Here is a 16,791-nt window from a genome sequence, read left to right as displayed (position 1 = left end):
ACATTAAAAAAATAAAGAATAAGGGAATGAAAACAAGTTTAAGTACTCTCTCCAGAGGAGGGGGGGAGGGAAAGCGCGAGGCAGAGCAGGGACGAAGCAGCGTGATAATAACCAAAGGCGTGAAATTGCAAAAGTAAAATTTGTGGCACTCGGGAGGGGCTGATAAGGCCCCAGGTTCATTGCAAAACTCACTCAGAAATTACTGATGTGATGTTTTAGCCTTTATCATTAATAATAATCGAGAGTGGGGAGCGGGGTGGGGGTGACTGAAACAAAGAGGGAGAGAGATTACATGAGCATCTGAAACCTGGGGAAGGAAGAAGAGGACACAAGAGGAGAGCTGGGGGAGAGGAGAGGCGGTGGGGGAAAGAAAAAGGAGTCCAAATGAGGGGGGAAATTGATGAGAAAGGAAAGTTGAAAAGGAAGCAATACTGTCCAAGAAAAAAAAGGAGGAGGAAAGAGCAAGGTTAAAGGACATGAGGAGAACAAAGGGAGAAGGCAGAAAAACAGGAGTTGGGGAAGAAAACACCAAAAAGTGAGAGGGGGAAAAAATCAGTCAGGGGGCGAGAAGAGGATGAATGAATGGAGAGGTGACAGCAGAGATGAAATAGTGGGAGAAGACAGACTGTAGGACAGGGATTAAGAGAGGGGGAGACAAAGAGATATGGCCCTGCCGCTCTCCTCCCAAATTAATCGAGGATACATCAACCCAAGCCACTAAAACAGAGCTATTATGAATGGGTTAGTCACAGGTGGAGTTAAAGGCCTACAGAGGGATATTAGCCAAAATTGAGTGGCTTTTAATTTCTTTCTAACGAGAGATTGTGGCTGGGGAGCCAGACACTGCCTCGGCTTAGCTAGGCCTGAAGGCAGCTAAACACAGGAGCCGGCAGCTTCCCACAGCCACGCTAAACCACAGGCGAGCTGACCTGTGCCGTGCACGCAGCGAGCTGGAAAAGGCACACACGAGCTGACCTGCCTGCTCCGTGTGAGCAAACAGCACAGCCACACACACGGCATGGGACATACACGGCCAGTCCAGCCAGCCTGGCAAGGACCCACAGACCACTCTGCTGACGGACAGACGGACAAAGTTCCGGTGCTTCACAACCCATCAGTGAGCTGAGGTGATTCACCGTGCCCACCAGGGCTTGGCTTTTTACTGGAAGATCCCCCGGCACTGCAGCCTCCTCATTGCCCTCCTGGAGAGACCAGGGAGCTTCAACACAAGACCAGGACATCTGGGTTCTATTTCTGGCTCTGCTGCTGGCAATTCACCACATTTCTCCATTTTCCCATCTGCTATCTGGGAATAATGCAGTATTGTTAAAACTAAGCACTTAAAAATGATGAATCAGACCATCTCCTCATTCCAAAATCATGAGATTGGTTTAAAAAAATCATGACGTCTTCTAGAAGGAAAGGGCCATGTACAGAAGGACTCACACATCTTTGGATAACTCACTCTATTGCACTCTAGTTTCATAAAAGATTTAGAGAGAGTTTAATTTTTTTCCCCCAAGCATAGAGCTCGCAATTCATCAGGACACGATGTCGGGGGGGGGGGGATTTTCAGAAATGCTTACACTATGTAACATAATTTTTCCCCCTGTAGCTGTGTTCAGATTTTCCGTGAAAACCTTGTACTTCTCAAAGTATAAGTTCATTAAAACAAAAGGGAGGGGTCAATTTCTAACAACTCTCTCTCTGTGAAGCTATTTCAGGAGGGAACACAAAAAAAAGAGCCGTGGAATCATCGCAACATCCAGCTCTAACATTTTATAAACAAAAACATTTGTTTTATGATTGAAAATTACTTTCATTTTTAAGTTCTAGACCATTTAGGCTTAAAAGTGACTTTCAAATAGTAAAAAGTTGCACTGGGAACAAAATATTTCATTTTATCCAGTACAAAATTTTGGGACAAGTGTATAGGAAATGGGAGATAGGTTCAGGATGAGAATCAAATTATTCCTCTGTGAAAGCATTATCTTTCTTTAGTTCTTATCCCATTTTGGAGCAGAACTGCAGTTTACAAATTCTCATGGAAAAAATATATTTCCTGCCTAGATACAATTTCTATCGATATGGAGGTGTTTTAAGGCCACAGATAGAATACGCTAAGAATTCTTAATTTATGTATTTATTTCACTCATTGCCAATATGTCCCAGCCTAAATAATCCTCATACACACCTTCATCTCAGTGCTGTTCAAATACTCACACATCTTCCCCTTTTTTCAATCTGAACCCAGGCTCACTCATGATGGCTGTGGAATTTACTCAGAAGTGATGTGCTTTCAGGTGAAAGACACAAATCAGATGAGCTGGAAAGTGTGTGTGACCTCTAAGCCAACAAAAACACTTCTGCAGAATATACATGAAGGCATCCCCACAAATCAAGGTGAACTCGCATGACGCTGGCTTAGGAGCACAGTAGTACATGCTATGATACAGGGGTGCTGTTCATGGAACAGCATCACATGTGCTAAGTCACAAAACACCAAAGAAAGTGCTCTTAGTGCATGGAACATCACATGAAACCTGCTAACAGCAGCCATGTCTATTGAGCAGAAGTCACATCCAGAAATCACCAGCTAATATATCTGAGAATAATCCATAAACTTAAGAGACAAACAATCTTAGTGGTGAGGTAAATCTCTATCTTCCCTGGTCCTTACCAATACTCAGATGAAGCAATGTTACCCTTCTAATGAAAGAGCCTGCGAAGAGATGGGAGAATGTTCACATGAGGATGTCACTCTCTGCTGGGGCACGGGACCCAGAGGCAAGGTTGCTGTGTTCTGTCCTTAGCTCATCTTCAGCACTTTCTCTCCAGCTCTACCAGAAAACAGAAATACAGCTAGGTGCCCCTGTTTGGCCTTTCAGTCATTTGAAATTTTGCAGGCTGTTTTTCTTTCAAAGACAGAAGAGAAGGATCCTGCACATTCTTCTTTTATTCAAATAGTGAGTTCAACTGGGAGAAGTCAGCAATGCTAGAGTCTGGCTTGTCTATCACATCTTCCTTCACATCTCCAGCTGGAGAATCTCTTATCTGCCCATCAGGAAAACAGTCCTGTGGCACAAAGTTCAGTCTTCTGGGATAATTTACTTTCTCACTGAGACTGAGAGACCTCAATAAATATAGTGGACAAAAAAAAAAATATCCTAGAGTGGGAATGTCCCATGGGACAAAGAAAAGCAGACACAAGTGAACAGACCACATGTCAAGTGCACATGAAAGAGAGAGGAGGGGAATAGGACTGCAGAAATCAAACATCAAATAATGCCAGTGTACATTCTTTTTCAGAGACGTCAGACTTCCACGTGAAAGTTTTCCAGCTTGCTCACTCACACAGGAGCACTGGCTGAGTTCAGTGTTTCCTGTTGATAATTTTTCTGCCTCGTCTGTCGGCACGGAGCTGAGACCATTCCCTGCTGTTGCAAAAGCCTTTTTCAATAGGCACTGTCCCCCCTGGGCTGCCAGCTGAGGCTGCTCCCTGGAGAGCTACACCCCTCTCAGAGTCTATTAAAGCTCAATTACCCAGGGCTGACTGGCCTTGTTGTCTGGCAAAGGGAGGTAGGATGTTCCTCTCCCTCCCAGGGTCGGGGCTGCTTTACTATGGCCAAGCCAGATCACATCTATGTATCAATTTAATAAGATCAAATCAAGTACAAGGTGTGAGGGGAGGAAGGCAGTGAAAGGAAAAGCTGTGAGAAGGCAGCTCAGAAAGCCACCAGCACCCGCCTAGGCAGGTCTGGCTAGCCCAGTGATGACAAAGGGCACATTGCTAATTTACACTGCAGGCACAATGGAACATCGTGATTTACATCAGCATGGTCCTCCTGGCCTCACACACCCTGTCCACCAGCATCTTCCTGTGCCAACCCAGCACAGCCTCTGAGTCACTGGTGCTTTCTCATGGACCATAACCGCTCTCTCCTATGTCCCACTTCCATTCTGTTGTCACACTGTTCCCAAGGAGGTTTCGCATCTTCAGCAGTCAAGTCCTGGCCTTCCCCACACGCTGGGAAAGAGCTGTCATCAACGCCAGCACAGAAGTTTCTATCAGTGATAGATACCTCCCACCTACACCCTCCCTCTTTGGATGTGTCTTCTGGGGTCTGAGTCCACAGACAGAATTATACAAGTAGATCAGTCATACAGATAGCAGTCGTGTTTCATTTATTACTCAGAATCCTTATGGGCAAAGAAAATAAGAGAAGCTGAAAAAATGTAAACCCATTTATTTTGTTCCTCATCCCTTAAGGACCCTTCTTTTCCAAAGCCGCCTCGCTGGCAGAGAAGGCGGGGGTGAGGGAAGGAGGACACACTGACATGCGCAAGGTCTAACTTTGGGTTAGCATGTCTCCATCACAGTCCACAGGAGTCTGAACATCACACAGAGATCAAGAGGTAAAGTCTCAGGCGCCTCTGGAAAAAATCCTTTATCCTCATCACATAGGCAAGGAAACTGAGGCAGGGGAGAAGCCTGGCAGCCATTTAAAAAATCTCTCAGAGATGTGCCTGAGAAGTGGAGACAGGTGAAGCAGGGTCTCTCAAGCACCAGGCTGCCTGTCTTCCTTGGTTCACGGTGACACATGCCACCAACTGAGGAATGGGGCAAGAGAGAAGAGGAAACTCATCAAAGGCAAACTATCCACAAGTGTCACAGACATTCAGTCCAGAAGAGTCAACACATTATCCCTTCTCCAAACTGCAAATCACCACTCACCTCCAAGACAAAGCTGAGACCTCTGGTAGAAGGCATATACCAAGCACACTGGATCACAGGGCAAGAGTAGGCCCTGCTAAAACCTCCCCTATTCCCTGTCTCTGGTAGAAATCAGAATATGTGGGAATGCACTCCAGAGCTCCTTGCGAAAACTCATTTCAAACACTGAGCAGGGCGAGCACATTGTAGCAGTGCCTGGAAACACAGATAGTCCAGCCTCTCCAGCCCAGAGGTTCACAGAAGAGCAGGGCTGGTGCGTTCACAACACAAGAGTTCTCTTGGGTGCAAAGATGAGCTGACAAGAAAATGTCTGAACCCCAAATCTTTTTCTCTTGCCTTGAGTTAATCCACCTGCACAAAGAGCATGAAAAATCCCATCTGTGCCGAGGCCAGAGACAGTGGAAATATCTTGTTCCCCTCCCATTTAGCACAAGCCCAAAGTGAATCCCTGTAGACCAAGCTCAGGCTCAGATACTTCAGCTAAGAGGAATTGTACCAGTCTGGTGATTCAAAAAGAGATAAACTTTCATTTAAGAGGATTTTTTGCTTTGTGCTGTCTATGGTTTAAAAACTTCAGAGCCTCAGAGGTGAAGATGTTCTTGCTGATAAAAGGGAAGAGTCCAGCCTGCCATACAGTGATGAGGGAGACTTCCAAGAGGACAACACGTACCAACAGAGCTGCCCAGCTTGATCAGCCCCATACTTGGTGTATTGAAACCCTGCTGAAGAGTGCCTGACCTGCAGTAGACTTGAGCAGTGGCTGGGAAAGTCCAGCAGAGCACCAGTATAAGAACGCTCTGCCCCACAGTGTAAGAGGTGTGAAAGGCAGGTTAAGTGAGGTGAGGTGGCTTAGGCTACCCAACAGGCTGGTGGAAAAGAAGGACTGAATATTCCCTCGTGCTGCCCACACCCATTGCACCACCTGCCTCCCACTGAGGAAGCAGGATCTGATGCCACCAAGCGCCTTATCCCTGGCATTGACACCTGACACAGCCAAAATGGGTATCAAATTTATGCTCAGCTAAAACCATGGCACAGTGCAGTGCACAGGAAGCCCTGGGTGCCACACTCCCAGATGGAGCCTTTAGGCAGCCTCTTTCCTAGAGTACCAAGCAAAATTACCCTCCCTGCCCCCATCCCCAGACATCACTCCCTGGAGCTTTACAGCAGGACCACAGGCACCTGAGGGAGGGATGAGGACAAACAGAGACAATCTCTCACCAGAAACTCTGTGGGGAGGAATTAAAAAAAAAAAAAAAAAAGGAAAAATATGGAAGAGAGACTGTGAGCAGAGAAAGAGAAAGAAAAAAAGGAGTGGGAAGGGAGAAAGTGAGAAAAAGAGAGAGAGTGAGAAAAATGACAGGAGCTGAATTTTCGGCGCCCTCACTTTAAATCAAGATAAAAGACTGAAATGGAAAATAACAGTCCAGAGAAACCCCTGGACGGCTTTGGGCGTTAATGGAAACACATGGCTGAAGGCTGTAGTGTTGTCAGCTTCCCCGTGCTCTGACATTCCTTTCTGATAATCCGGCCTGCCATAAAATTAGAATAGCAAATACCTCCTGACAAAGATGCATGTTTCCCTCTATTGTGCCATCATAAAAAAAACTCCGCTGGTGACTCGAGGAGCCGCAAACTTCAATTTAAATTTACAGTGCGGCGGAAGGAAAGTGATATGCACTCAAAAATTTTAATAACCTATTAAGTTACGACTTCAATTTCATTTTATGAATATTTTCCTTGGGGAGCAGTGCTATCACAGAGAAAGATAGAAATTTAAAAAAGATAAATAGTGCCATTAATCTCCAACATTTCTCTTCCATTATCCTTGAAAATTAGGAGTTATTTTTGTTCAGATCTTCATGTAATTAGCTCCCTACACTTGATTCACTAGCCAGAAAATGACCATGTTCAGAAAATTAAAAATTTGTCATTAAGTGGAATTTAACATAATATCATTTATCTTTATCTATTCCCCAGCTGACAGCAGGAGCCTTGGAAGTGATACAGGCTTCTGTGTCAGAGTAGAGGCAAGTCCTCGACATGAGAGGGAGAGTGCAGGAGTGTGGGGGGAGGCTATAAGGATGTGGGAGAAGGGGAGCGTGTGAGACAAAAAGGAAGCAGGAGTTGGAGTCACAGGAAGAGGGGGAGAAAAGGAGGAGTGGGCCGTGGGAGGAGAGGGAAAATGCGGCAACCAGGCACAGGAGCAGGGCAGACATCCAGGCAGGGCAAAGGGTGGAGGAAAGAGCAGGAGGGATGAGGAAGAAGAGGGCAGGAAAAGCAAGGTAGAGCTATCTGCTGAGCTCAGCGGCAGAGCTCAGGAAGTGCCACCATGAAGCCAGCTGGGTGTCACTATGAGAGCAGATTTGGTGGCCTGGTGAAATCCTGACCTGGCAGGATCCCTGTGTGTGTGCACTGGATGAATACCAAGGCACTGGTTCCTGCTGATGGCTTTCTCTAGTTCTTCCCCTGTCCAAGGTCACCAGTTCACCATGAAACACAGGGCAAGGCCCAGAAGAAATCCTCATCAAGGTCAGAGGAAGGCTTTTGCTGCCTATTAAAGACCTAAAGCCTATATTGGCAACAAGATCCAAATGAACATTGGCTGTTAGCAGACCTCATCCTCTTCAGGTGCTTCAGAGTGATCCACAGAGTACCCTCCACCATGTCACTATCACCTTGTAGAGAAGGCAAACTGAGGCATAAGAACGGGTTTTTGACTTGCCCAGAGTGGTGAGATTGGAGGCAGACCTAGGATCAGACCTTCTGCTCCAACTCTTACTTTCCACTCTCTTCTCTTCACTAATCCTGTGTGCACACCAAAAGTGCAACAAGACCAGCTCTCCAGCATGGGCTGAACTACAAGAAGAAGCCTCTTCAGCTTCTGAATCTGTCTCATTGACCGAAAAACATTAGCCTCCTAACCATCTCATTTAATCTCTCTCTCAGTGGCGAGATCTGATAAAATATCTCTCTGGAGAAAATGAAAGAGAGTAGGTGGAAGGAAGGAGAAGAACACCATAAAGCAAACACTATGGGCAGGAGCTATTTTAAATAACTGGCTAGCTAAAAAAGCCAAGGACATTAGCTACTCAGCAGTTCCATCACAAGAGCTTGTGCTATTTTAAGCAAATCTCTTTGCCTCTCTATTCTGGGTTAAAGTTTGGGGATTTTTCCACTCCTCTCAAAGAAGTTCCGGAGAGATTTATTTAGCTGGGTTCCCTCGTCCTATACCTTAATTTTCAAACTTTGTCCATAATTTTGTTCTTATTTTGTCTTAAAAGTACAATGAAGTGTATTGGGGAAAAGCCATAAAGATTGGCATTTCATCAAAAACAAACTTGATGACCTTGTGCTCTACCATGTACTCTTCTGGGCTATACACAACAGAATTTTGCATAAATGTCTACTGGACAGCATGTGGTATGTCACAGATGTGTACAAGAGGGCATAAAACAGCAGAGGAACCTTCCAGTTCAGACACTTATCACCATGCTCCATGGTTGTGATTTTTTAATGCAACCTGGGGAGTTATATATAAAAAACTCTCCTCACAAGATACAGTTGGCAGCTACAAAGTACCTGCCCGTGTGCACCAACCTATTCCTTTCTACCTATAAAAGGACAAGATAGGTCAGGATGATTGTGCTCATCCTGTAGCAGGACGCAGAGGCACTGAAAGTACCCTGGGTGCTGCAGCAAGCCAATGGCAGATCCAGGCATGGGACCCAACCATCCTGCCTTGTTTCTACAGACAACCACATGCTGGCAGCTCTGAAGTTTTCCACCACCAGCTCAAGCAACTGCTGTATTCTGGTGCATGTGTAACTGGAGTCAACAGTAGGGCTGGATAAGCGCAGGTCTGTGCACTGGGCTCTGCTAGGTACCAGGTGTGGCTCTAGAACAGATCTTAGCTAGAGTAAAGGAAAATAGCAGCTACTACAGCACTTGCCCCAGTGGAGTGGAGTGCTGTCTCTAGGGATCTTTCTGGGACCCATTTACTCATCTTAAGTGTATTGCACCCACGTCTCTGGTCTAAGCACCAACTGGAAGTACCCAACACTCATTACCTGCCATATCAACATCACTGCAGAGCAAACTCTTTCCAATCAGTGATCTGAAATGTCAAGAATCACCTCATTCCTTCAGCAGGCCATGTCCAGACAGTTAGCTCAGACAGTGAGCAGGCTGGAGGGCCCAGGGTGAAAAGCAAGGTTGAGTATATTGGCATAGGAGGGAAAAGTTGTTCTTTGATCTTTGTGGAGCTCCTCTCCATGGCAACACAGATCTGATCCACAGAAAGACCTGTGAAGCATTTCCTTCTGTCCGTGTTGGGATGGGTTTCTGACTGATGCAGAAATCAGGAAAGTGGTTTCTTCTCACTGCCATGTTGCCCAAACCATTTTGTTGTGCATCCCAGAGCATGTTCTTTCCACCCTGAGTCTCAAACAGCCCTTTCCCTCAGGTCTCCTCCCTCCCACCCTCCCACTCAGACTCATGCTCCTCCTCTCCCATCCCTCCACACACTCTTTCTTTTGCAGTTCCCCTTCATTTTCTGCCTTTGCTCTGTTTCTGCCCTCTCTTCTCCACTGCTAGAGCTGTTTGATTCATGGTGCTCTCAAAGCAGAGGAGAAGGCCATTTCTTCTCTTTTCCACTTATAATACAACTTACCAAAGTGCCTTCAATTTGTTTCCCCACTCCTTGACTTAGTGGCTATCCTTGCTCATCTTAAAATCAGCTCTCTTCTTCCCCCCCCACTGTCTTCCTCTATCCACTTCAACCCTTTTTTATGCCCTTACAGGCTAAGCCAGACTGTTCTCCTGCTTTCTCCACACACAGACTCTGGCCCATCCCCTTCTACTTCTCCCATTCCTTTCTCATGCTCCCCCTCCTCACCAGAGCTTCAGCACTGCAGCCTTAAAGCAGGATAAATGGATATGGATATCGTACAATAAAACCTTCAGAATGGAGAGTTTTGTGCAAGTGAACAGCAGCCAAGCCTGAGAGACTGAAAATTGGATAAAGGGATTAAAACAGTAGCACATTAACAGGAGATTTAGAGTGTAATAAACTCATTTCATAATAATATGTGCGTTGGGGCTGGTAATAAATCATCGCGGGATCCCTGCCTTCCGCAGTGCCGGAACGAGGCAGTGACCCGAAAGCGGGGTAGGATTTCAGTGAGATGTGGATTAATTTCACAGGGTTCTTGGCCAGGAATAGAGCGGCTGTGCCATTCCCGTACAGCTGCTGCTGTTACTGCTGGCTTTTGGAAAAAAAAAATCTACAGAAAGCAAACAAATTAAACCAAACAAGAGGACCTGCCAACACTGCCTGGCACACATTCGTGGTGAAGGGTACTCAAGTGGCCTTCACTAGCATCACCCCAGAGGCCAAAACACTTCTCAGTCACCTCCCTGGACAATGTCCCGCACCCATCCCACACCATCCTGTGGGTTGAAGATGATAAAACAGCAACAGGAAAGAAGCCAGCTAGACAGAAATGCTAGGCTAAGTTACCACATTAATGGCCCAAATAACCTTGTCTAAGGCACTGAACTCAAAAAAATCTAATGACCACACGTAGTAGATATTTAAGCCCGGTGGGCAGCCCAAGATGCAATCTTTGGACAGGTAGGGATGGGGAAAGGCTGAGACTCCAACTCACCTCTGGTGCACAAAGCTCATGAAAAATTACAGAAGTGGTGAAGCCTCAAAGCAAGAAAGGGAGGAGAGTAGCATGCTGGAATGTTCCCAGAGAAAGAATACAGATGGATCCAAGCCATATTGCAATTAGGTGAGGCAAGGACTTTGCGGCAAGAGGTAATAAAGAAATAAAGAGCAGGAAAATGCAGTACAAGCATCCAGAAAGAAAGGACTTGAGGAGGGGACAGTTTGATGGTATCTTAAGAGCAGTTTGGGAGCAAAAAAAACCTCCCCAAAAGAGAGGTATGGAGAAGCTCACAACAATCAAGGCACTGGATTAGATGACATGGAATCTGGGCTCTACTTCTTGCCTCTGCAGCCATGGAGATTGCTCAGGACAGAGAGCGCTCAGGGAAAGTCCTGCCTTGCCTTATCATTAGCAGTAGGAGTGTGGCCCAATGCGTTTGAGAAAAATGTGTCTTGGTTGACATCTAATACAATGTTGACACACTTTAATACAATTGGACATGGAAACAATTAGCTGTATTGAATAAAAGATAGGATGGGCCAATCTCCAAGGAAATTCTCTAAACATAAGCCAAGAGTAGACTGGCATGAAGAAGGGGAGGGTAAATTTAGTTGAGCGATATGGGACACTGTGAAGGCTGAGGAGGAAGCGAATCACTAGCAATGTAAAATTCAAATCTCAAAAGAAGTCTTAAGAGCTTGGAGACCTGCAGATTCACAGAGATCTGTGAATCACAGAGATTTGCTGATATTACTAGGGTGAGAACCACAGTGCTTATTTAATCAAGGCCAAAGTCACAACTCTGGACTTCAGTGAAAATATTAACCTCTGTGCTGTACTATCCAAAGGCAGTGGTAGCAAAAGTCATCAGTTCACAAATCAGCCATCAGCCTGCACGAGCAGACGGAGGATGTTCAAACCAAACAAGCCGTATAACTGTTCCTCTAATGGAAGCTTAAGCCTTGCAAGAGGCCTGGATCTAAGGAAGAACGCTACCTTCGTATACAAGTTTTCCAGCTCAGCAACACTACAGTAAAATGATGGGAGCCCCAAGACTCCACCCAGTGAGGTCAAACAATGCACACAAAGCTGCCAGGGGTACATCAGTGTCACAGATGCTCACTGAGAGGTGACAGTGCTGGAGAGAAGAGCACAGAGCCTGATGCACCACAACAGCATGTGGCCCTCACGGCGCTTGAGCCAGCTGGGAGGGTGTCACAGTGGTAGTGGCAACAGCAGCACTGCTGCTCACCTAAGCTGGCTTTCCCTCATTACCATAGCTCTTGCCACACCACTGAAGTGTAAATTCACTCAGTAAATCACACTGGCTTCACCGTTGCAAGACAGTATTCAAGAAGCACTAATAAAAAGGGAAAATTGGATTTGCATTGAAGTCAACCTTAAACTTCATCTGTCAGTCACTGCCAATCAAGGCCTGTAAGCTCCAGCTAGACTTCCCTGGTAGTAAACTGGCCATGGAGACTTGGGAAGCCAAGGCAGAGAAGGGAATTCACTCAGCACAGGGCCTTCATATTCCGTCACCCCACAAGAACCAACAAGACAAAGGCCTCTCTAATAAAAGCTGGTGGACAGTGAACTACAACAGAAAGTTGCTCTAAGTAGTGAACTAGAGAGCCAAGGGGCTGTAAAGTGCCTTGATTTCTCTCCTGCTGAATTCAAGGGAGGTATTTCTTCCTGCTACCCCTACTAGGTGATATTTAAGAATAAGAAGAAATTGCCATAAACCCTCCAATCAATTTGACAGACTATTTTAGCTGGAAAATACAGGTAGCTCTGAAATAGCTCTGAAAATGCTGGAGGACCCAAGTTCAGTGTCCTCCAAACACTACATCACAGCTATCAGTCAAAACTATTTCTTTTGTTTAAAAAAAGGACCAACACTAGCAAAAGGGCTGAACATGGCTAAAACAAAAGATGTAATTTTTTTGTTAATATAAAGACTTGTGTTGTCCCAAAATGACATTTTCTTGAGAAAGGAAAAGAATGAGAGAGATAATAGTAGAAGAAAATTCTTTGAAGTTTTTTCCTCATTTAATAAAAAAAAACTTTTTTAAAAAGGAACAGTGAAGAAAAGCATAAGGGATTTTTCTACAGGAAAGATTGTGTCTGTTTCACAACATACCCCTTCTTTACTAAGATGAAAAATTAAATCAAAGCTATCTGATTAATTTCCCCACAACTGCTGCATAGTTACACTGACCTGCAGTAGTTTTAGGTCTGCACTGCTGCAAAGGGCCACCACCTCCCAAGATACACTGCAGTTATATGGCTGGTGAGTTAAGGCATGCTGTTGATTTTTTATTTGTCACAAAATATCATTGCAATGCAGTTGTATGATATTTTGTTGGCCAAAAATCACCTTCAAAACAGTTTAGTGGTATGACATGGTACACTGTGAACAGTAAATCTGGGCTGGAAGGCAATAGCCCATTCCGATGCTGATCTTTGAAGACGCCGAAAACAATTAAATACCTACTGTTAATCATGCTACCTGGCTTACAGGCAAACCACTTTGTTCTGTAACCTTCTATGATTTTATTAGCTCAAGAGGCTCATATTAGGTTGCTTTTTTGACAGGAGACCTGCAAAGACCATGCAATGTTGGCAGAAATGGCATGGCTGAAGTGAAGTGCTGACACTATTCACGATAGATGGACCCTGGACAGCTCTAGTGAGTGCTGATCAGGTGAGCCCTAAGCTAAAATATAATTTTTACAGTCATAACCCTTTCTGTTGGAAGGACAAGTCGCACTTACCAACATTTCCAAGTTCCTGCACAGACAGTTGCTCCCTATTTAAATTCCAGCTAAGCAGCAGAAGTGTCTTCTTCAATTCTATTGCAAAGGAGTTATTTAGCATTTCCTTGGGTATAAATAAATGCAGACACAAACATGTTGCCTTGCTCTTGCATAATAATTGATGGTACAAATATGAGATTGAGAACAGTAACTGAGGAAAATTCTGCAGAAAAAGCTCAAGTTGAACCAGAGTCATCAGTGTAAAGTAAACAGAATTCACTCATGGACACTTACAAAGAGAAGCATAAATGATCAGGTATGTCAGACCTCTCTGTGTTGGTGGGGTTTCAGCTGGAACATTAAATTTAGGTCTGGATCCCTGATCCAAGGGAGATGGTGGCAAATAAGAGCCCTTTGTGAAGAGAAGTACAACTGGTCCAAGACCTAGAAAGCACAACCTCTAAAGGTGAAAAGAAATTAAAATGTTCCATCTAGAGGTGTGAAGGCTTGGGAAAGACATCTCTCTAGTAGGTAAAATACTGAACAAAAAGGAATGCAATTAGCCATTTTCCATGCTAACATGGAAAAGAGAAGAAGACTTAAACTGCAGCAAGATCCAGATTAGACATGAGGACCAGGTGTCTAGTGCTGTGAACTAGCGCTACAGAGGCTAGTGAAGTACTGAAACAGATTGCTGAAGGGAAGCTGTGATATCTCCATCACAGAAAGCTCTTAAAGACAGAAAATTAGCTAGAAAGTTATAAAATACTCATCTGAGGTAGAATGGGTCTTGCCCTAGGGTAGGGAGATGGATTGGAACACCTCACAATGCTAATTCCAGGCTTAATTTTTCTGATAATCATATTCAAATTAAAGAAACTAATTCACAGTGAAGCTGATTGATATGCCCAATGCCATATATTAGACCAGTAGCAAGAGAGTATTAAGACCACCTGCGACTAGTACACGCTCATCAGTGACATTTGCTTCAACACTACCTGCAAAAAAATTTGAGAAGCAAATGGGGAGAAGGGTAATTTACTGTGATTTCCCTTCCTTAGTGTCCAAAAATATTACCAAAATAGCCTAATCAAAAGGCTGTAATATGTATGTCTATATTATTTCCATAAGTAGAAAAAAATTCTCAATTAAAATTGAAATATTTTTTCTTCTTTAAGTTTGGGGGTAGATTAATGTTAAGCATTAAAATTATCATGCTTTTCATTAAGTAATACAGGTATTTTGTTAAAAAATAAGAGAAATACAGTCTTTAGACTTGTTCAGAACTTTTTTCACTGAGAAAATGCAATGAAAAGCAAATGTTTTTCAGGTCATTCTATATCTACCTTCTCTTCAGAAAGAAAAAGAAATGTTTTGAGCAAATTACTTCCCCACTTTTGCATTTTTGAGTCCAGATTTCATAATCAATTGAAGCACATTTGTGTTGCTGTCTTATGGAAGGTAGCAGCAAGAATTTGGTGTTCCTCAGATATGTAGAGAGACTTAGTGTAAATGGTCTTGATGACTTTTTGGTCAAAGAGCAGCAACACTGGTAGTTAGCAAGTTTGTCTGGTTAGCCTAGGGTTTGTCTCTGATACTTTCTCAAAGCAGGTCCCTGTGCTGCCTTTCTGTAACAACACAGCTTCTGAACTGCACGTGCAGAGCCGTATGTTGGGGAATGGGCCTGGACCCCTGACTACCCCAGCTCATCCAGCTGAAGTCCTTCCTTGTACAACAACAGCACCTTTACATCGTACAGTCTACTTTGTATGCTGCTTGGCAGATCCCAACCTGAACCATGTGCTCACTCCCTGTCACTCCACTTCCAGAGTCACACATTACAAAATAAGTTCCTTCTCCACCTGAAATTGCAAAATCTGTTTGTCCTTCTCTCACAGGGCCAAAGCCTTTGCTGGTAGAATTTAGTAGGACCCACTGCTCTTCACTTAAGCTGCCAGTTGTTCTGCATGTTGCTGTTACATTGACAGATTTTATTTATTGCATGCAGTTGGTATAATACATACAAAACTTCGGGGCTACTTCCCAGGACTTTGTAACCAGGACAGCAGAATAATTGTTTTAGAGCATGAACAGAGTCCACCCATATTCCTCTATCAGATCACGAGCAACAGTCTATAGTGAACTGCCAGTGGCATAAAGAGAAATTAGGTAAACTGAGTCATTAAACTGACAGTGTCCTTCCAAAGGGTGAAGTGTACACATGTTCCTCCAAGCACAACATATATGCTTCACTACAAATGGGACTTATGCAGGTTAAACTTTGCTTCCGTGTAGGACCAATTGTCCCTTCTGGGCCACATTCTTACCTCATGTAAGTAGATGTCTTCACATTATCACCCCAAAGCCCTGTTGAGCTGAAATCTCACCTCCCTGCTTCCCAGGCTAAGGATCTGGAGCTTTCCATCCAGTGACAAAAATGCCACATTTTTAATACTGCTTTGTTGCTACCATCACCAAATAAGAGTCTGTTCATCACATGGTCTGCCTTGTATTTTTGTCAAAACAGAAATATTATCAATTACTCTCATTTCTCTCAAAGGTCCTGTGCATACAGTTCTTGCTGTGAAGTAGGGAATATCATTTGTCTGAACTTCACTTGAGTATTGGTCATTTTCCATATGCTTCTGTTGCATTAATGGAAAAATATGGTAAAAATTACACCTTTAATTTCCCATAGATGATAACCAGAGTCTGCAACCTAGCAGACAAAGTGCCTACTTCAGCTCGTAAAGGCACAGCTGTGAGTTCAGAACGGTATTTTCAGTGCCTTTTCTGTTCACTTTGTTCTACTTGTGCAGTTTTAACTTAATAAATACCCATTGCTTAAGCAGAACCCTAAATATCATAACAGCTACCATCACCAATGGGTCAAATTCAGACATGCAGTAGGGCGTGCAAGTGCTGTAGGAGGAAGGGCATGAAAGGACGAGAACTTGGGGCTTTTGCTAAAGAAGAAAATCATGGTATCAATACACTGATTTTCACCAGAAGTCAAGCATACCTGACCACATTCAGCTGACATAATGAAAGCCTCAACTTCAAAGAAAAGCTTTATTCCTCCTAGGAACAGTTTAGAAGCTATGAATGTCCAACACTGAACTTCTATCAGCTGTGAGGACAGGAATGTAAAGAAACACTTCATTAGATTCACTCAGATCTACTTCTTAATGGTACTGGCTGTCTCCCCCCATAAGTTTCAACTGTAAAACCACACACTTATCCAAAAAAATAGTATCCTCGAAATGGGAAGAAAAAGGAAGAAGGATCAGTCTGACAAGTTTTGTCTTGGCAAAATGAAAAAAATAAAGTGTTTCACAGCAACCAGAATGCACAGTTTCACTCCAAGCTAGTCCTTGTGATACAGTATTAGATTGTTGTTTCTACTACACTTTAGAATAGCATTTAAATTTCAAAATAATCCATGTAATGGCAAAAATGAAAGCTTATTTTCCTTCTAAATGTTAGGGGAAAAAAAACATCTTGAGTTTCCCTGCATCACTGTTTTTGGTTAAAAATTTAGTTTTCAGCCAGAACACGATTTACCAATGATGACAGTCAGAGTCAGTAGTAAGAGGCAAAAGAAGTAATCATACAGTAGAGC

Source organism: Fringilla coelebs (genome assembly GCF_963513975.1).
Source record: "Fringilla coelebs genome assembly, chromosome: 8".
NCBI lineage: Eukaryota > Metazoa > Chordata > Aves > Passeriformes > Fringillidae > Fringilla > Fringilla coelebs.
This window is presented reverse-complemented; position numbering follows the sequence as displayed.